This window comes from Capricornis sumatraensis, chromosome 19, assembly GCF_032405125.1.
Source record: "Capricornis sumatraensis isolate serow.1 chromosome 19, serow.2, whole genome shotgun sequence".
NCBI lineage: Eukaryota > Metazoa > Chordata > Mammalia > Artiodactyla > Bovidae > Capricornis > Capricornis sumatraensis.
Window position 1 is genome coordinate 21913837 of NC_091087.1, and position 20905 is coordinate 21934741.

Consider the following 20905-nt stretch of genomic DNA (forward strand, 5'->3'; position numbering starts at 1 on the left):
CAATGTCTTAAGAATGTATTTGTGTTGGGATTTTATTTATCTTTTAGGGTAATAAAGACTTGAATAAGCTTGAAGGCAGAGGATAAGGACTAAAGGTATAAAACAAAAAGTTTAAATTATAAAATAAAATTCTAGATGGGACAAATATAGCTTATATTAAGTAGGATTTTTTGGGGGGTTGGATAGTGAAAAACTTCCTGGAAAAGATGGCTACAGGGAGAGTTAGAAGCTTTGACAGCTTGGGTTCAGATACAGAAGTCTAATACAGTTTTTGTGCAAATTGACACTGGAAGTCAATTATTTTTGGATTGTCTTCTAAGGTGTTAAGTGTTATTCTGTAAGCAACTGGGAGCAATTGTAGTCTTTTGATAGGGGAAGCAACAGGTTAGAGCTGTGCTTTAGGCAAACCATTCTCTAGCAGAGAAAAATATGGACTAGATGGGAGATATCAGGGGCAGGGAAACCCATTACAAGACTATTGAAATCATTCAATCACAAGTTGGCAATTGATTACGAGGGAAGCAGAAAAGAAAACTTGGCTTTTTGATTTGTAAAAGAGATGCATGTGTGTTAAGTTGTGTCAGACTCTTTGCAACCCTATGGACGATAGCCTGCTGGGCTCCTCTGTCCATGGGATTCTCCAGGCGAGAATACTAGAGTGTGTTGCCATGGCCTCTTCCAGGGGATCTTCCTGACCCAGCAATCAAACCCATCTCTTGCATCTATTGCATTGGCAGATGGGTTCTTTACCACTACTGCCATCTGGGAAGCCCTGTAAAAGAGTTAGAGGAATATGAAAGGTAGAATTTTGGAAATGATTAGATGGAATTGAGGGAAGGGGAAAGCAGGAAATGGAGCAGTTGAGGAAGAGAAGGAGACTTCACTTTTGAAATGAAGTCTGAGGTTCAGTAGACTATCCAAGTGAAATGAAGTTTGCAGTGGGTGGGACTGCAAGTAGAAATTTCACAGCAATAATTGGATTAGGCTAGAGTTGAGATTTAGGAAGCATCCGTTTTCCTTTATTGATGAAAGAATCAAGACTCTTTGAAATGGATAACAGTGTGGGTGTATCAGTCAGCTTGGGCTGCTATAACAAAATACTATAGACTGGAGAAGGAAATGGCAACCCACTCCAATATTCTTGCCTGGGAAATTCCATGGACAGACGAGCCTGGTGGGCTGCAGTCCCTGGAGTCACAAAGAGTCGGACACGACTGAGTGACTAACACTGATGACAGACTGAGTACCTTAAATAGGAGACATTTATTTCTCACAGTTCTGGAGACTGGGAAGTCCAAAATCATGGTGCTAGAAAGTTCAAAATTTGTTTGCTGGTGAGGGCCCTCATCCTGGCTTGCAGATGGCTGCACTTCTCTGTATCCTCATAGTGGACAGAGGAGGCTCTGGTGTCTTTTCTTCTCACAAGGGCGCTAATTCCATCATGGGGGCTCCACCCTCATGACTCTTTATATTTAATTATCTCCCAAAGGAGATATCCCCTTTATCTGATATCTTAATGTCACTTCCTCTATCTTCAACATGTGATTTTTACGAGGTTCAAACATTTGGTTGACAACAATGGATAAATCATAAATAATGCTTCAGACTTAACCATGTGGCTCAGTGATAAAGAAAGAAAGGGAAAGGGAAGTCACTCAGTTGTGTCTGACTCTTTGCAACCCCATGGACAGTAGCCTTCCAGGCTCCTCAGTCCATGGAATTTTCCAGGCAAGAGTACTGGAGTGGGGTGCCATTTCCTTCTCCAAGGCTTCTTCCCGACCCAGGGGTTGAACCTGGGTCTCCCGCATCACAGCCCGATGCTGTTGCTGCTGCTGCTGCTGCTGCTAAGTCGCTTCAGTCGTGTCCAACTCTGTGCGACCCCATAGACGGCAGCCCACCAGATTCCCCCATCCCTGGGATTCTCCAGGCAAGAACACTGGAGTGGGTTGCCATTTCCTTCTCCAATGCGTGAAAGTAAAAAGTGAAAAGGAAGTCGCTCAGTCTTGTCCGACTCTTTGCAACCCCATGGACTATAGACTTCCAGGCTCCTCAGTCCATGGAATTTTTCAGGCAAGAGTACTGGAGTGGGTTGCCATTTCCTTCTCCAGGGCATCTTCCTGACCCAGGGGTTGAACCTGGGTCTCCCACATCACAGGCAGATGCTACTGCTTGCTAATTCAGGAGACACAGGAAATGCGGGTTTAGTCTGTCAGGAAGATTCTCTGGAGTTGGGGATGGCAACCCACTCTAGTACTCTTGCCTGGGAAATCCCATGGACAGAGCAGCCTGGAGGCTACAGTCATGGGGTCACAAAAGAGTCAGACATGACTGAACATGCACATATACTGTTCTTTCTGGAAGAGGAATTGAATGAATTCCAGGGATCATTTTTCAAAATGTTTCCTTAATGCAATATGAGATATTAATGCATTTTCCAAGAGAAATTGGTTTCATGATGAAAGAAGTTTGGGAAATAGAGTATTAAAAAAAAAACTAAACAGATTTTTAAAGGCAGTTCTTCTCAGAGTCTTCATACGTAATGGTACTATGCACAGTGAATTCTCAAGAGGACAAAACTACAGAATATAAACCATTTCTCATATTATCTTAAATAGACAGTGGTTTTTCTTAGGAAGAGTTCCAGAAACTAATGTTTTAAGGACAGCATTGTGAAAAGAAACTAGTTGAATTATATGAATATAACCTCACCTATGTAGTATTCTTATAAAAACAAGTAAACCACCCTATTCTACCAAGGAGGGATCAAATCCATTTATGCAAGAAATTACAAACAACCTAGACTCCTGAAATAAGTCAATGTCATGGAAGACAAAAAGAAAAAAAAAGGGAGGGGGGAAATGTTTCTAACTTATGTGAGTCTGTGCTTAGTTGCTCAGTCATGTCCAACTCTTTTCAACCCCATGGACTATGACTGGGTAGGCTCCTCTTGTCCATGGGGATTCTCCAGGCAAGAATAGTGGTGCTGGTTGCCATGCTTTCCTCCAGGGGATCTTCCCAACCCAGGGATCGAACCCAGGTCTTCCACATTGCAGGTGGATTCTTTACCATCTGAGCTATCAGGGAAGTTCTGATATGAATGTCTAAAGAGCTACTATTAGTAAATGCAATGAATGAACTTTGTTCAGATCACTTAGGGGACAAATAAGCCCAGCTGTAAAGATCCTTATTGGAACAACTGGTAAAGTTTGAAACTACACTGTCATTAGATAATACAAAGTAGAGGAAAAATAAGATTCTGACTCAGTTACATTCTATTCCCCAGGTCTTTCCCAAAGTGCTTTGGTACCTGGGAATCTATACTGTAAGACCTGAAAACACGACAGTTATAAGTGGTACATGCCATGTGCTCAGTTGTGTCCAACTCTTCTGCAACCATATGGACTGTAGCCCACCAGGCTCCTCTGTCCATGGGATTTCCCAGGCAAGAACACTGGAATGGGTTGCCATGCTCTCCTCCAGGGAATCTTCCTGACCCAGGGATCAAACTCGCATCTCCTACGTCTCCTGGACTGCTGGTGAACTCTTTATCCACTGATCCATTGGGGAAGCCCAAGTAATATGTTGCTGCAGCTAAGTCGCTTCAGTCGTGTCTGACTCTGTGCGACCCCATAGACAGCAGCCCACCAGGCTCCCTTGTCCCTGGGATTCTCCAGGCAAGAACACTGGGGTGGGTTGCCATTTCCTTCTCCAATGCATGAAAGTGAAAAGTGAAAGTGAAGTTGCTCAGTCTTGTCTGACTCTTAGCGACCCCATGAACTGCAGCCTACCAGGCTCCTCCGTCCATGGGATTTTCCAGGCAAGAGTACTGGAGTAGGGTGCCATCGCCTTCTCTGAAGTAGTATGTTAGTTCCACGTAAAAAAAAAAAAAAAAAAAGAAAGAAAAAGAAAAGGAACTTCCATGATGGTCCAGTGATTAGGCCTCTGCACTTCAAATGCAGGAGGTGTGAGTTCGATCCCTGGTCAGGGACTAAGATCCCACATGCCTCTTGATCGAAAAAAAAAGAAGAAAAAGAAAAAAACTCTTTTAACCTGTACTGACACTGTAGTTAGTGGGAACACTTGTGTGTGCAAGTAAAGACTTCCTTAAAAACCCCATACAAGTTAGGGAACAATGTTGTATTAAAGGTGAAAATTTTTAAAAAATCTGCCCAAGAAAACCTGAGTTTTCACAAGATCATAAATTAACTATGCTCCAATAAAAATCCACCCTCTCCCCCAAAAGAACTCCAAGTTTAGGTCACCCATGAATTGCTGGAGTCCTTTTTCATTAAATAGTGTTTAAGGCTCAAAAAAAAAAAAAAAAAAAAAAAAAAACCTTGGTGTTTCTTTAACTCCAGCTTCACAAACCTACCATTATAAATAATTGGGGATAATTATGAGAGCAGCTGAATAAACTGGAAAAGCCCAGGCACAAAGAAAAAAAACCATAGGATGAAATGTGCAGTGCTGGAGTCAGCCCATAAATCTCTCTGCAATCAGAGTAACAGTTCCCCGTCTTCTCCAAACTGGAACCTATGTTTAAAGCAAACACCAAAGCAAACCTAACCAGATCAAAATTATGCTACCCCCCAAAGTGAGTCTGGTTTCCTTTTACAGTTATAGGGAGAGAATCTCTGAGCCCTCAAATTAAATTCCCCTGACTCCAAACTGAGAAATACTTTAATAGCTTTTTTTTGGAGGGTAGGATGTCCCTAATCTTAAAGCTTTGGGGGCTCCCTTTTCTTCCATCAACCCTGCAGCCCCCCAACTCTTCTCCCCTGGGAAATACAATGACTTCAGAAGCTTACTTTGATACCATGAGCACACTTTAGCAAACCTGTTGCTGGAAGGGTCATATGGAGAAAATCAGAGTTTCCAGAAATTAAATAAATCATCTATCACTAAATGGTACATCTGGCCAATATTAATTAAAGACTGGGAAACCCCTCTGGGCAAGAGAGTAGGTGGCTGCCACATATATTGAGAGAGAGATCAATATATGACAATATGTACTTTTTGTTGGAAATTACCATTAGGATTGTGACAGAATCCAGATTTCCCTGAATTTCTCTAAATAGCACTTTTTTGGGGGCATGGTCAGGTCTACTCCTAGAGTCTTTGCTTATCATCTGTAAAAACAGAAGTGAAGGAGGAAGTTAAAGCTAGCAGAGCACTTGCATGGCACCAGGCAATGTGCTAAGGGGTATGCAGAGACTGTTTCTATGTTTTGGCCGTCGTGTGGCTAGTGGGTGTGGGTGATCGCTTTACAAAGAATTTGAGTGTCCAGGATCTGAAGCCAGCCCTGGGATGCTTCCAAAGTTCTGGTCTTTCTGTCTAACACAAGAAGTTAAATCAGTGCTTAAGTCAGCACTCCAACTCCTTAAGTGAAAGGGGTGTAATGAAGGCATTATGGCCTCTGTTGCTGTTCAGTTGCTCAGTCGTGTCCGACTCTTTGCAGCCCCATGGACTGAAGCATACCAGGCTTTCCTGTCCATCACCATCTCCCGGTGTTTGCTCAAACTCATGTCCATTGAGTCAGGGATGCCATCCAATGTCAGGGTCTTAAATGAGTCAGCTCCTTGCATCAGCTAGCCAAAGTATTGGAGCTTCAGTTTCAGCATCAGTCCTTCCAATGAATATTCAGGGTTGATTTCCTTTAGGGTTGACTGGTTTCATCTCCTTGCTGTCCAAGGGACTCTGAAGAGTCTTCTCCAGCACCACAGTTAAAAAGCACTGATTCTTTGGCTATCAGATTTCTTTATGGTCCAATTCTCACATCCATACATGACTACTGGAAAAACCATAGCTGTGACTATGCAGACCTTTATTGTATTATGGCCTAGACACATGTTATGGTTGGAGCAAATGCCCAGAGGGACACTCTATCAGAATCAGTCAACCGAAGCTGTATTGTCCAGCACAGTAGCCGCAGCCACATGTGGGGTTTTGAACATTTGAAATGAGGCTAGCCTGAACTGAGATGTGTTGTAAGTATAAAACACATATTGTTTTCTTTTGAAGACTCAGTATGATTTGAAAAAAGAATACCTCGGACTTCCCTGGGGGTGTGTGCATGCTTGCTCAGTCGTGTTCAACTCTTTGCGATCCCATGGACTGCGGCCCACCAGACTCTTTTGTCCATGGGATTCTCCAGGCAAGAATACTGAAATGGGTTGCCGTTTCCTCCTCCAGGGGATCTTCCTGACCCAGGGATCGAAACTGTGTCCTACATCTACTGCATTGGCAGGCGGATTCTTTACCACTAGCCACCTGGGAAGCCCTCCTTGATGGTGCAGTGGATAAGAATCCACCTCCCAACACAGGGACACAGGTTCAATTCCTGGTCTGGGAAGATCCTACGTGCCTCAGAGCAACTATTAATTAGCCCGTGCACCACAACTATTGAACCTGTGCTCTAGAGCCCAGGCGGGATCCACAACTAGTGAGCCCACGAGCAGCGGCTATTGAACCCCACGTGCCTAGAGCCTGCGCTCTTCAACAAGAGAAGCCACTGCAACGAGAAGCCCTTGTACAGCAATGAAGACCCAATGCAGCCAAAAATAAATAAACTAAAAAAAAAAAAAAACAAAAAAAACCTCTTCTCAGCCATAAGAAAGAACGAAATAGTGCCATTTGCAGATACATGAATTACCTTAGAGACTGTAAAACAGAGTGAAGTAAGTCAGAAAGAGAAAAACAATTATTTTATAATATTGCTTATATATGGAGAAAAATGGTACAGATGAACTTATTTGCAAAGCAGAAATAGAGACACAGATGTAGTGTCTGTGTCTACTTATAGATACCAAGGGGGAAAGAGTGTGGGATGAATTGGGAGATTGAAACTGACACACATACAATACTAGTATAAATTAGGTAACTAATTAGAACTTACTGTATAGCATAGGGACCTCTACTTAATGCTCTGTGGTGATCTAAATGGGAAGGAATTCCAAAAAAGAGGGGATATGTATACATAGAGCTGACTCACTTTGTTGTACAGAAGAAACTATCACAACATGATAAAGCAACTATACTTCAAGGAAAAATTTAAAAACAAACCAAAATTAACCCTTTCTAGTTGAAAGTTAAAAAAAAGCATACCTCATTAATAAATTCTCATATGTATCACATGTTGAAATGACCATGTTTACGTTCAGATCAGTTCAGTTGCTCAGTCGTGTCCGACTCTCTGCGACCCCATAAATCGCAGCATACCAGGCCTCCCTGTCCATCACCAACTCCCGGAGTTCACTCAAACTCATGTCCATCAAGTCAGTGATGCCATCCAGCCATCTCATCCTCTGTCATCCCCTTCTCCTCCTGCTCCCAATCCCTCCCAGCATCAGAGTCTTTTCCAATGAGTCAACTCTTCGCATCAGGTGGCCAAAGTACTGGAGCTTCAGCTTTAGCATCATTCCTTCCAAAGAAATTCCAGCGCTGATCTCCTTCAGAATGGACTGTTTGGATCTCCTTGCAGTCCAAGGGACTCTCAAGAGTCTTCTCCAACACCACAGTTTAAAACCATCAATTCTTTGACACTCAACTTTCTTGACAGTCCAACTCTCACATCCATACATGACTACTGGAAAAACCATAGCCTCGACTAGACGGACCTTTGTTGGCAAAGTAATGTCTCTGGTTTTCAATATGCTATCTAGGTTGGTCATAACTTTTCTTCCAAGGAGTAAGCATCTTTTAATTTCATGGCTACATTTGTTTAAATATAATACCATTAAAATTGATTTCATCTGTTTCTTTTTAAATGTGGCTACTAGAAAATTTTAAATCACAAATGTGGCTCACCATATATTTCTACTGGACAGGTTTGGGCTTGATATTGAGAAAGAAAATTTCTCTCAACCACCCAAGAAGTGAAAAAGTGTTGGACTGCAAAATCTGCCACCTGGAGCCCAGTTTCTCTTTGAGATTTTCCTGTTCCCCACCCTCATTGTCATCTCTCACTTAAATTCAGTTTAAACACATGGTATGAAGGTGATCTTTTGAGATAAAAATCTGTTCTCATCCTGGTTCCATGGCTTAAAATCCTTTGGGGTTTTTGTCCTGGCCTTTTAGGCCATACTTCTTAGCAAAGCAGTGTAACCTGGCTTTGGCTGACTTCTTCCAGCTTCACCTTTCACCCTTATTGCTCCAGTTTCATGTGTGTGTTGTGTTTCTGATACCTCCTCGTCTTTGCATTGGCTCTTCCTTTTCCTGAGAATGTCCTCTCTGCTTGCCACACATACCCAAACGTCCTGCACTAGCTATGCCAACCACTGTCCTTTAACCGGTGGATTGTCCTCCAAGACCTAGCTTTACAGTCGCTCCTCCTGGTGCCTCCCCTGAACTTTCACCCTCTGAAGTGTTCTTCTCTAAGCTCCCTAACACCCTACATCTGCTTTTGTGGAGGCACTTACAGTTCTGATTTCCTGCTGGCTCGATCGTCTGCTTCCCTCATTTGACTCAGTTCCTTAAAGCCAGGAACCTTGTTCTTCATCTCGAATCCCAGGACCAAGCCTAAGCCTGGCACCCAGTGAACATTCAATAGCTGCTTGTAAGTGAATTGCGAAGCAGGTCAGAGACCAGGGGTCATCCACTCCCAGATGGTGTTTCAGTTAGAACTCTTGTGGATGCAAGTGACAGAAACCTCCACTCTGACCAGTTTGATTGTCTTACAGGATTGAAAAGCCTCTGTGTTCTAGCTTCAGGAACTGCTGGAGTCCGTTGTCCAATCAGTGTCACTGAGATGTTGGTTTTCTTTTTTCTTTTTTCCCATTTCTCTACCTCTCCACTGTGCTGGTTTTGTGTGAAGAGATTCTGTCCTTAGGACAACGAGATGGCTGATAAGCCTATCTTCCAGTTTCCAGTTGAGAAAAACAATGTTAGCCACCTTGATAGTTTGAACAGAGAGTAGAATTTGCTCCTGCTGCCTCTAATTGGCCTGTCTGGGGGTCATGCGCCCAAGTCTGAACTAATAATTGTTTACGTGTGGACAAGAAACATTGATTGGCTCAGGTTTAATCATATGATGAAGCAATGGAACTGAGACTCACCTCAAGCAAGAGACTGAAAGCAAAAGCTCCTGAGGGCAACAGCAGGGTTCTCTTCGTATTCAAAGGGAATAAAGAGTCCACTGCAATGAAAGAAGAGCCCCGAGGCAAGTTGGTTCCAGAGTGCCTTCTTTTGCAAAAGTAGACATTTTCGGGACCATGGATGTCAAGAGAAATTCATGTTCTTACAACTGCACTGATTTTGTTTTTTTCCCTTGTTTTTGCATTTTCAAGGGACTCTGTAAACTGGGTTATTCTTGTTAGATGTACAGGTATCATGTGCTGAGCTGTGCTCAGTCGTTTCAGTCGTGTCCAACTCTTTGTGACCCTATGGACTGGCCCACCAGGCTCTGTCCGTGGGATTCTCCAGGCAAGAATACTGGAGTGGGTTGCCATTTCCTTCTCCAAGGGAATCTTCCCAACCCAGGGATCGAACCCAGGTCTCCCGCATTGCAGGCAGATGCTTTAACCTCTGAGCCACCAGGGAAAGTGAAAGTAAAGTCGCTCAGTTGTGTCCGACTCTTTGTGACCCCAGGGACTATAGCCTATCAGGCTCCTCCGTCCATGGGATAAGAGTGCTGGAGTGGATTGCCATTTCCTTCTCCAGGGGATCTTCCCAATCCAGGGATCAAACCTGGGTCTCCCGCATTACAGGCAGATGCTTTACCGTCTGAGCCACCAGGGAAGCCTAAGCCACCAGGGAAGGCTTGTGCAAATCAACTGGAGAGCTATGTCAGTTGACTAGAGAGACAGGTTAGAGATAGTTGAGAGATGCAAAATCCTACTGCTGCTTGATAAGACCCTGCTCTCTTTCCTGGCTTGAAAACTTACTCAGGAAAGTGAGAGAATGACTGAACTCCAAATCTCTTTCTGGTGAAATGGGGCACACTGAATGGAGACATTTGGTGTCCCTTGGAAGAACAAGTCTTTAGTATCAGGGACCGTCAGTTCCAGGGCACCTCACAGTAGCTCCTTCTGTACAAATTCATTCATGCAAACCTTCTGAGTGCCTAACTATTCCCATTGGCAGTCTGTTAGGTAGGAGAGAGAGAGAGGTAAACAAAACAGATTTTAGGGAGCTCACATTAGAGAGAGCCAATAGAAACACAAATAAGATACTTTCACACTGAGATAAATGCTATGAGTAAGTTTGAGTGATACGAATGAGAGGAAGTAAGAGTGAGCTATTTTAGGTAGATGTTTTCTCAAAGGTGGGATGAGAGCTGGTGCCTGGAGGATGAGAAAATGCCAAGCATGCAAATCACTATTTAGGACTTCCCAAGAAGATGGAGAGTATAGCTGGGAAATGTGGAGTAGCACCTTGCTCCTCAAGGGGAGATTCCAGACCAGCAGCATCAGAACCCCTGGGAGCTTATTAGACATGCCGAATCCCAGAACCCACCCCAGCCCTACTGAGTCAGAATCCACATTTAATGAAGTGGCCCAGGTGATCCGTAGGCATGGCAAACTTTGAAAAATGCTGGGCTCTTGATCTTTTCTGCAGCTCACTGGGAAGGTATAAAACCTGCTGAGGCAGGGAGTAGGGAATATTGCTGTCAACAGCCGCTAGAAATGGAACATTTGCTGCTGCTGCTTCTGTAACAGACCAGCCGGGGTGCTGGAGAAGATCATGAGGTTTTCACATGTTAGGGTCCTAGAGGTTTTCTAGGTTAGTTCCCTTGCTTTACAGGAGACTGAGTTTCTTGGAGAAGGCGTGACCTGCTCAAGGTGGGCGCCTCTGGGCAGGATCTAGGATCTAGGATCTAGGAGTTTCCTTTCTCTGGGCTACCTTTCAAATATTGACAGGACAGATTAGAGTGAGAATGGAGGAGGGAATGATGAGGTGATTGGGAAATAGTTTCACATGCAGCACTGGAAAACAGCTGGCCTTGGTGTTTCATTCTGTGAGGCAGAACTAAGAAAATATACATGAGAACCAGGTTCATTTACAGGGAAGCAAATTTCAGCTCAAGGCTAGGAAACTTTCTAAGATTTAGAGCCAAACAAATGGAAGTGCCTCATATAGGCAGTTAGTTCAGTCGCTCAGTCGTGTCTGACCCTTTGCTACCCCATGGACTGCAGCACACCAGCCTTCCCTGTCCCTCACCAACTCCTGGAGCTTGGTCAAACTCATGTCCATTGAGCCGGTGATGCCATCCAACCAACTCATCCTCCGTTGTCCCCTTCCCTTCCTGCCTTCAATCTTTCCCAGCATCAGGGTCTTTTCCAATGCATCAGTTCTTCACATTAGGTGGCCAAAGTATTGGAGCTTCAGCTTCAGCATCAGTCCTTCCAATGAATATTCAGTCCTTCCAATGAATAATCCTTTAGGATTAACTGGTTGGATCTCTTTGCATTCCAAGGGACTCTCAAGAATCTTCTCCAACACCACAGTTCAAAAGCATCTATTCTTTGGCACTCAGCTTTCTTTATGGTCCAACTCTCATATCCATACATGACTACTGGAAAAACCATAGCCTTGACTAGTGGACCTTTGTTGGCAAAGTAATGTCTCTGCTTTTTAATATGCTATCTAGGTTGGTCATAGCTTTTCTTCTACGGAGAAAGCGTCTTTTAATTTCATGGCTACAGTCACCATCTGCAGTGATTTTGGAGCCCCCCAAAATAAATGGTGTTTATTTATTACTGCCTGTATGGGAGACAGAGCCTCCGGCCCACTATCGCTGCAGCTCCGGGCTCTTTCTTCTCCTCCAGTCTCAGCAGGGGCATCAGGAATGGGCCCCAACAGCCTCGGGCCTCACACCCTGAGCCATCAGGTGTTTTAATGGTGTTTAAAAAAATAAAAGTCTCTCACTGTTTCCCCCATCTATTTGCCATGAAGTGACGGGACCGGATGTCATGATCTTCAATTTTTGAATGTTGAGTTTTAAGCCAGCCTTTTCACACTCCTCTTTCACTTTCATCAAGAGGCTCTTTAGTTGTTCTTCGTTTTCTGCCGTAACGGTGGTGTCATCTGCATATCTAAGGTTATTGATATTTCTCCCAGCAATCTTGATTCTAGCTTGTGCTTTATCTAGCCCAGCACTTCTCATGATGTACTCTGCATTTAAGTTAAATAAGCAGGGTGACAATATACAGACTTGATAGTACTCCTTTCCCAATTTGGAACCAGTCTGTTGTTCCATGTGGGGTTCTACTGTTGCTTCTTGAACTGCATACAGATTTCGCAGGAGGCGTTTTCCTTCCCAGGGATTTGGGTGGGGAAGGCTTGGGTGGGGCGAGGGCTGGTGAGAAGCCGACTGGCCGGCCTCAGATTGCTGGGGCCTACGGACAGGACGACGCAGGGTGTGGGGCCAGAGGTGGTTGGGGCCCATTCCTGACGCCCCGCCGAGACTGGAGGAGAAGAAAGAGCCAGGAGCTGCAGCGATAGAGGGCCAGAGGCTCTGTCTCCCATACAAACAGTAAGTATCCACAAAATCCCCACTCTGGTAGGAGCTTGACTGGATCAGGGTTTCACAAAAGATAGTCGCTTGCATCTTCACATTTTTGTGGGGCATATTGTTTGTAAGTATTTTAAGTTGATATAAAAATATGAATATGTGTAAAAGTACACTAATCTTCATTGTACACTGGATGAATTTTCACCAAGTCTATACCTTTGTTATCTACCATCCAGATCAAAATACCAAACTTGCCCAGCACCCGCCCTACACTTTCCAGCCAATAATGCTTCTCTCTCTAGGTAACCACTGTTCTTGCTTTGATTACAATCAATTTGCACATCTCTGAACTTATATGAAGTTCATATAAACTGTGTCCATTTTTTACGTAAAGTTTTTCTCTAAGTAGATTCATTTTTATCTAAGAAACAACATAAATGAAATAATCGTTTGATGTGATAGGTGTCTCCCAATATACACTAAAACGCACAACTTGCAAAATGAGCTTCTTCGTGTACCAAGAGACCACATTTTGTTTCTCAAAAGCGACCAGATGATTTTTTACGTCCTTGCAACTTGAAGATTTGCGGTGAAAAGCCCAAAGTTCACGGAATACCCTGTCACAATCCCGATGCCATCATACGCCAGCGACCCATCTAACTAAAACACTTGTTGAATACCTAGCAGCGACTCTCAAAGGCACTGCGCTCCACTCTCTGGAAAGACCCCACTTTCTGATTTCAAGGGGAGGGAAAGAGAAGAGTAAATCATCTCAGGGTGTGTTATGGTAAGTGCTGCAGCTCAGGTGAGCACCCTGACACAGAGGAAGGGCGGTTTCCGGAGTCAGGGAGCAGAGGAGAGGGTGGGTGAGCATATCAGTCGGCACCTCCACCAGCCACCCGACTTTGATCACTTCGCCGCAGCGCAGCAGCTGCGGTCAACCTCAGCCTTCCTTAGCAACCTGAGGGGCCGCCCAGGCGCCTTCCTATTAGCCGGGAGGGGTTTGATGGGCAGCTCTGCCGCGCAACCCCGGCGCGCAGCTCCTGGCGCCGCGCTCACTCACGGCGGGCTCGGAGGTGTTACCGCCCCCCGGGTGTCCCGCCCACCTCCCGAGCGGCGCGCGGCGCATGCGCGGGCGGTTTGGGGCTGTGGGCAGGGCTAGCGCCGAGCCGGAGCAGCTGCGGAGAGGCTCCTGGGCTCCGCCGAGGTCGCCGCTCCCGCTCTTCGCTTCGGCCGCCGCAGTTTCCAAGCCGCCGCCGGGGGAGCGGCCGCTTATTGTCTTTCTCCGCGGCCAAGGTGCGGAGCTGCTCCAGCTCGGCCCGCGGGGGAGCCCCGGGCACCGCACGGTGAGAGCGCGACCGAACTCGGCGGAGTTGGGGGAAGTTTTGCGGTTAGAGGAGGGGTCGCGGCGGGGAGCGCGGGCCGCTCCGGGAGGGGGCGCGGGGCTGCTGGGGTGCGGCCGGCGGCGCGCGCGGGCTGGGATGCATGGGCGCCGGGGATCGCCCCCCGGCTCTCCGCGCCTCAGCCCGGGCCCCCCATCACGCATTGTCTGCCCGGGGCCGCGGCGCGCCTCGCGGCTCCCGCAGCCCAACCCCGGGGCCGCCTCCGCTCCCGGGTTGGGGGGGCGCGGCCGATCCCGCCCGGCTGCGATGCCCCCTTCCCGCGAGGCATCCCGGCGGGGCCCGGACCTCCGGGTAGGCTCCTCCGGGAGCGGGGGCCGCAGTCGCCCCCCGCCCCCGGGAGCTGCGGCTGCTCCGCGGCTCCCACCGGTCCGGGAGCTGGCGAACAAGTGCCGAGGACGCGAGGGAGCGGCTCTCGGGGGCTGCGGCGAGCGGTAAACACGCCGGGCCGGGCCGGCCTCGCGGGGGCGCCCTGGGCGCCTGCTCCCGGGGGCGCGGCCGGAGCGCCCGCGCGGGTCGGAGACGTGCAACCCGGGGGGACCCGCCTTGGGACCGTGGCCTGGGCTCCGCTCTCGTCGAGTTCAAGTGCAGCCAAACTTTGAAACCAAAGAATACTTTTTTTTGTGTGTGGTAAATACCACTTACTGAACCCCTTTTCCTTCCCCCCTCTTCCCCCCCACCAAAGTCAACCAGTAGGTTAAACTTTTAAAATGAATATGGGGGAAGTCCTCAAGAGTTTTTCTATCAGAAGAAAGGATAGGGTTTTGTTTTTTTTTGGTAATAGTGCTTAGAACAAAATGACTCCGTAGCATTTAGTTTTCTAGATCTTAACTGTGAACTCAGGAGTTCGCAAATGTAAGTTGGATTGAGCAATACTTGGTGTTCAGTCTGAGCTTTTTAACACTCCTCAGTGAAGTTATTTTGAGAGTTTGTTGCCGCAGGCATACGGAACTAAAGTAAAAAACAGTGCCTTTTCTCGTTCAGCAACCCCCTCCCCCGTTTTATTTTCATAAGTAACTTTTTCTATTTTTTTTTTTTAAATCGTTGGATCCCCCAGATCAGGATAAACGCTGGAAGAATCACTTGGAAGAATCATTTTCAGCAAGTTTGTAAAGGAGCTGTGATAAATCAGTTACAGTCCTGTAGCCTTCCGTGGTCTCTTGGGGATTTGCAGACGGCAAGCCCTGTTGTCAAGCTTTGGGTGCTTCGTTCTGTTGAATTCAGTTCATTTGGCTTATGAAGTCAGAATGATTCTGTTTAAATCCCCACGGTGGATCCAGCGTAAATGTCTGTCAAATTGCGTGGTGGAAGAAAATGACCAGAATGTGTTTCTATCAGTTGTTTTGTATTCCTTTGCCGTCTGTTAAATTAACAAGTAAACTTCGAACCAAACACCGTGCGGGTCAGTTTGCCTTTCGATTGGTTTCTCCTGCTGAGTGACCGATGTGAGGTGTGCCCTGGGATTTTTGGTTTCTTTGGCCTCATTTTGCAACTGTGTTCACCTGCCAAAGCTAAAGAAAACTGTCCTGATGGCATAAGCGTGGATTTTTGAAGTACAGCCACAAGGTTGGTTTTAGGGGTCATGATCCTTGCCCTTTGGGTTTTCCTTCCCAAAGTTGTGCAGCTTTAGATGGCTTGTGTGTAGGGGGTGGGGTGGGGACTGGGAGGAGGGGTTGACAGAGGTTGGAAGTTGTTGTCAGGGAGGGACAAAATGTAAACAAACACTGCTTAGAACCTTAAGTGACAAGCAGATCAGTTCCTCTGCCTCTCTGATAGCATGTTATGCATATCTTTTTTTAAGGGTTTCTTGAACTTCATTTTTTTTTTGCCTAACGACTAGTTACTGCATATGTGGTATAAATGGACTCCTCTTCCAGCCTGTTGACTCCGGAGGGCTGTGATGAGTCTCAGCTGTGTGCCTCTTTGCCCAGAAGGAGTCTTAGCACAGGTGCTCAGAAGGTATTTGTATTGGGTGAAGTGGCTTGGTTGGTACTTCACCCGAACATGGGACCCAGAGAACCACTGAACCTGAGGACTTGTTCATGGTGACAGCTTACTTGCAGGCCTGTAATGCGATTTACTGTACTTCATACAAGGATGTCTGACCTTTCCTGTTAACCCGTTAATTACTTCTTGAAAAGAATCGAGGTTTAAATCGTGTGCTGTGGATTTTGTAAAGTGGTTTCTGATTGGGGAAATTTCTCCCTTTTTTGTTGAAATGGCTAAGACTGCCCGACACATCCATTCATTCACTCCCCTGCCTGTTTATACCTCTGTTGTGACTTGGGGAGGTAGCACAGTGTAGAAGAACGCACATTCTTTGGAATTAGGTAAATTTGAATTCAAATCCCCACCCTTCCGTTGACTAGGTGGGTAGCCTTGAGCAGGCAGGTTCCTTATCCCCTCTGAGCTTCGGCTTCCTACCGTGTAAGGTATAGTAACATACTTTAGAGCCTTCTTAGAAATAAATGAAGCTGTGTGATGATCGTCATAGTGTGCCTGTTATCTGGTAGCTGTAATGACAGTGATTTGGGTACTTTTTTGAATGATTTAAAGCATGTTTAAAAGTCTGATGCATCTGAGCATACTGGTTTCTCTGTTTTACATAAAGAGGGAACGCTTCTCACGACACTCAAAACAGGTGCTGTGGGACAGCCCAGAGGGATGGGGTGGGGAGGGAGGTTGGGTGGGGTTCAGCATGGGGGACACATATCCACCCGTGGCTGATTCATCTTGATGTGTGGCAAAAACCACCACAATATTGTAAAGTAATTAGCTTTCAATTAAGATAAATTAATTTTTTTTAAAAGAAATACATAGTGGCTGTTGTGAAATAATATTTGGTATTCCTACTGATAGTAATATATATAATTATTTGTTATGTTTTGATTTATTAATTCTATAAAAGTAGTGCCCCTAGTATAACAATTTTAAAAAAAAGAGGGAATGCTTCTGGGAATTGAGTCTTACATGCAATTTTTTAAAAGGTGAAGTTGAACTGAACGTTAGTAGAATTAGCAGTTTTATCTTCTCAATCAGTTGTTAGTCTTTGAGTGGGCCTGGCAGTGTGACTCAGTAGGACAGAACTGTGCATTTACAGTGTTTAGGAAATGGTCAGAAATGGGTTGTTTTCAAGACTTGGAGTAGGGTATCTGAGTTATTTAGTTCCAGCTCTTCCTTATTTTACCTTAATTTTGAAAAATAGTTGATATGGATTATGACTGCATTTCTCAAACTTGCTTAAAATGGAACTGGCCTGTGGGTTAACAGAGGTGGTATTACTTCCTCTTCAAAAACGCTTTTGAAGGTGCCACCATTTGTGGGAGGAAGCAGTGATTTAAATCAGTTATGCCAACGTATTTAGAAAATTCACAATACCAAGTGGAAGAGATACATTCCAGAAATATTAACCTGTCATGGCATTTCTGTATATTGAATCTCATCTTTCCATTTTTTAATAAAATAAAGGCAAAAAGTTAATCATGAAGGATTACAGTAAACCTTTAAAAATTATATTTGACCAGACTCACAGATTGAGGGGGAAAAACCAAAGCTGACAAAGCTAGATGAACCCACTTGGACTTTTGATAATTCCCTTTTAAAGTTAACGTTGCCGTGCGCTTGAATACGCAGGGTTATTACTGGTGGGGACAAGCATCCATTTGGAAGCTGTGCTCCCGAGTCACTGTCAGGCTGTCTTACCCGCCGTCCGTGGGGAGAGAGGAGGAAGCTGTTGGTGGAAAGAAGTTAGCTTCCTTCACGTGTCTTCGCATTTGTGGTCCTGTAGTCCACAGGGGTTGTTGGGGACAGATTGAGTAGAAGATGGGTAGGTAACCCATCTTGGTCCGTCCTTGCTCAAAGAAGGCACCAGGAGGCCTGATACCAAGATACGCTGGTTATTACCAGTGTTTGTGTAGGACAGTGGTGTATTTTCCTTTACTTCTTCAGAGCTGTGTTCAGAGCCCTGGAAAGGTGGGTGTCAGTGTGCCTGATGTGGCTCTTGGCATGGGGAGAAGGGATTTACCATTTATGTCCCTCAGTAAGCTCTCCTATTAGTAATCAGTCCTTTTGAAGTTTCACTTATGATCCTATCGTAAGCCCGTGTTTGGCCACAGAAATCGTCTTTACCACTTCAAAAGGCTAGTTATTCCTGAATGGTTAGGAATTAAGTATGTTGCACTGTAATGAGTTAGTCTTCTAGACAGCTGAAGATGTCAAGCAAGAGAAAAGGACCTTGGAGTTAGGCAATGTAGTGTTCCATCGACCCAAGGCAATTGCTGGTGATGTCTGCTGAAAGCGTGTGATCCAGGACCGCATGGCTGACTTCCTGAGCTTCACCAGTTACTGGCAGTGTGTTCTTGAGGAGGCCACTTCATGTGTCTCAGACTTAGCATCCTTACTTATAAAATAAGGACAAATTTGATATTGTCATCCAATCTCCTGCCTTCTACTGTCCGTGAGAAACTTCGGAGGTAAAACACTGCACAAGTGCTTTGTCTTGTAGTTTTGTTGGTTGGCTACTGGTTTGGATCAAATTCAAATCCTAGTATAAAATGGGAAAACATCTAATGAAGTTTATTGATTTTTTTTCTTTGTAAATATTATACCATTTCTTTTGCTGTTCTTAGGAAAATGGATACTTCTCACTTTCGCCTCTTTGCAGATTTCCTTTTACAATGTATTTGTTATGGGATATTTTTCTAAATTCAGTGCTTGCTGGGAGACCCACGTTACTCTGAAATCACAGGAACTGACATTGGATCCTAGTACTTGAAGTCAGGTGAAACCACAATAAACAGTGAACAAAGAATGTCAGAATGTTTCAGAAGTGTACAAAAGAAGCTAGTCACTGTCTGATCTTTACTGACTCATTTTCTTAAAAAAAGGTTTACTCAAATCAGGGAATGTGCCTCTTATGTGTCAGATGTTATACTGTGTGTCTTACATTTTATATGTGACTGAGCTGTGTGGCATGTAGGGTATTAGTTCCCAGACCAGGGATTGAACCCTACATTGGGAGCGTGAAGTCTTAACCACTGGACCACCAGGAAAGTCCTACATTTATTTCATTTTTGAAACAAATCAGTGAGGCAGGACTTACTGATTCATTCTAGGAGGGCTTCCCTGGTGGTTCAGATGGGAAAGAATCTGCCTCAGTGCAGAAGACCCAGGTTCCTTGAATCGGGCAGATCCCCTGGAGAAGGAAATGGCAACCCACTCCAGTATTCTTGCCTGGAGAATTCCATGGACATAGGAGCCTGGCAGGCTACAGTCCATGGGGTCATAAAGAGTTGGACATGACTGAGTGAGTAACACTTTCAGGAAGGGGAAACACCCACGAAAATGATTTGACAGTGGTCACATAGTTTTAAATTTTGGTGCTAAAATTTGAATAATCTGAACTCACTTTATTCTGACTGCAAAGGGTATGCTTTTCACATGATTAATGTCACCTGAAAAGAGTACAGTTTGTAAACAAATCAGGTTTATTGAGTTGCTGTTTATGTGATAAAATGCACCCATTTTAAGTATACAGAGTTTGACAAGTTTTGATGAATATATTCATGCATGTAACTTAACAGCACAATAAAGGTATAGAATGTTTCCATCACTCCAGAAAGTTCCTTCGTGTTCTCCACAGAGTTCTGCCTCCACCCCTCACTCTGCTGCCTAGCTCACCATAGGCAGCCATCACTCTGCTCTCTGTCACCAGTTTTGTTTACAAACTATGGCCCGCAGACCAGATCTGCTCTGCTGGTTTTTTTTTTTAATTACTCTTTATTGGGACACAGCAGTGTTGCTTTGTTTCCATATTGTGTGTGGTTGCTTTGGTGCTACAGTGACAGCAGTTACAAGACACCCTGTTATCCACAAAGCTGAAAATATTTACTAGCTCACAGAAAAAGTGTGCTAAGCCTTGTTCTGTATAACTAATTATAATGATGACATTTGAACAATTCTGTAGTATTCAGTGCATATTCAGCTTTTCCTGTTTGTCCTCCAAATAGGTTTTTGTAGTTAATTAAAAAAAAAATCAGGATATTATTCCATTGCATGTGTGTGTATACGTGGGCACACGCACATTTGGACATAGTTCTGTGAATAGTGTCGCTATGAGCATGGTGGGGGGAATGTATCTTTTTGGATTAGAGTTCTAAACTTTTCAAGTTAGTTGTCTTCTTATTACTGCCCCACCTGAAAGTAAAAAGACTTTGCTCTGTATTTTTCTCCTAGAATTATTATAGTTCAAAATTTTACAGTTTAGGTTTATGAATCACTTGAGTTAATTTTTCTAATGGTACAAAGTGTGGATTGAGGTTAATTTTTATTTATATTTTGCATGTGGGTGTGTGTAGTTGTTCCCAGCAATGTGTTTTGAAAAGACATCTTTCTCCATAGAATTGCCTTTGTACCTTTGCTGAAAGCCACTTGATGATGTATGTGTGGGTCTGTTGCTGGATTCTGGATTCTGTCATATTGGTCTGTCTTTCATTTTTCTTTTACCACACTGTTGATTACTGTATCTATATAGTAAGTCTTGAAATCAGGTAGTATGAGTTCTCTAATTGAGTTATTTTTCAGAATTATTTTTGAGTATTCTAGTTGCTTTGCCTTTCCAAGTATGTTTTACTTACTTATTTTTATTTATTTTTTGGCTGCACTTCAAAGCTTGTGGGACCCTACTTCCCTGACCAGAGATTGAATCTGGTCCCTTGACAGTGAAAGGCTTAACCATTGGATCTCCAGGGAATTCTCCCCAAGTATATTTTAGAATCATCTTGTTTAGAAGAATCCCGCCAGGATTTCTGATTGGCCCTGTATTGAATCTGTAGATCACTTAGGGTAGAATTGACAGCTTAGCCATATTGAGCCATGAACATGATTTATGATGATCTATTTATTTCGACTTTTTTTTTTTTAGTTGTTAATGTTTTGTAGATTTTAGTCATTGGATCTTGCATGTTTTTAAAATAAGATTAATATGTATTTCATATTTTCTGGTGCTGTTGTGAATGATGCTTTTAAAATTTCAGTTTCCTGTTGTTCATTGCTA